The 996-nt window shown below is 42.1% G+C and overlaps 1 non-coding gene across 1 annotated transcript; it reads left to right on the top strand.

Annotated features, from left to right (window-relative positions):
• The first annotated feature begins 649 nt into the window (after positions 1-649).
• On the top strand, positions 650-762 carry trnal-caa (transfer RNA leucine (anticodon CAA)). Its single transcript has 2 exons — positions 650-687; positions 717-762. It is a non-coding gene; the product is annotated as a tRNA-Leu (tRNA).
• The last annotated feature ends 234 nt before the right edge of the window (positions 763-996 follow it).

Raw genomic sequence — 996 nt, 5'->3', positions numbered from 1 at the left:
GGAAGAACGTTCACAATTGTAACCAAGGCAACCACAGGAACAACATCAAGAAGCACAATCAATTCCCCATTTAAATCTTTCGTGTAAGGTATGCCATGTGAAAGCATGAAGTAAATCCCCTGATCTCTTTTGAACATGGACAAGGTATTTCTGATGGAGTGCTATGAGCAAAGATTTAATAAGCTACACCTGCTGATGATTCAGCTTAAAGAAGTAAAAGCTTCACAAACAAAAGCAGCTCGCTACCACAGCCAATATTAAATATACTTGGTGGCACATTACCATTTGCACTGGCTCAAAAGTGGTCTCGGCAGACGTTGTTCCCTACGTAAAGCTGAAAGCGCCAAAGAGCATTTCCATTGAGAAAAAAAAAAATCTTTCTTGATGTTAAACATAGAGAGCCTGCCTTTTAGAAGTTCTCCCTCTAAACACCTTGTGCAGCCTCCCGACAGACTAACAAAAAGCGCCTTTTCACCAACTCAATTTATAATACGCCCCTCAAAACTCACAACCGAATAACAATCCATCCGTATATTTGATTTCCAAGATCCATTCAAGGCAACTTGGCTCTTCGCAAGCAAATAATTTCAGGGAAGAAACTCAGTTTAGTCAACTACTGGTGCATTCAGCACACCATTTGCTTTCGCTTGTCAGGGTGGCCGAGTGGTCTAAGGCGCCAGACTCAAGGACATGTGTCTTTCCAGCTGGCTTGGGTGTTCTGGTCTCCAAATGGAGGCGGGGGTTCAAATCCCACTCCTGACAGCTTCCGTTTTTACCTCTCTTGAATTGTTCCAGTGCTACAGTGAATGACTGAAATATAAAAGCAGCAGAAGAAAGCAAGCAACTCAGTGCAATTTGTAAGTATTCTGCACTGTTAAAATGCACAGGTTTTCATACTTTTTGGAATTCGTAGCTCAAGAAGTGACTCCTGTTTCATTTTCTATTCACCAACTCGATTTGCATTCCGCCCCTCACACCTCACAACAGAATAACAAA

The sequence above is a fragment of the Lepisosteus oculatus genome, chromosome 14, assembly GCF_040954835.1.
Source record: "Lepisosteus oculatus isolate fLepOcu1 chromosome 14, fLepOcu1.hap2, whole genome shotgun sequence".
NCBI lineage: Eukaryota > Metazoa > Chordata > Actinopteri > Semionotiformes > Lepisosteidae > Lepisosteus > Lepisosteus oculatus.
The sequence above is the reverse complement of the archived record's forward strand: the minus strand, read 5'-3'. Positions and strand labels throughout refer to the sequence as shown.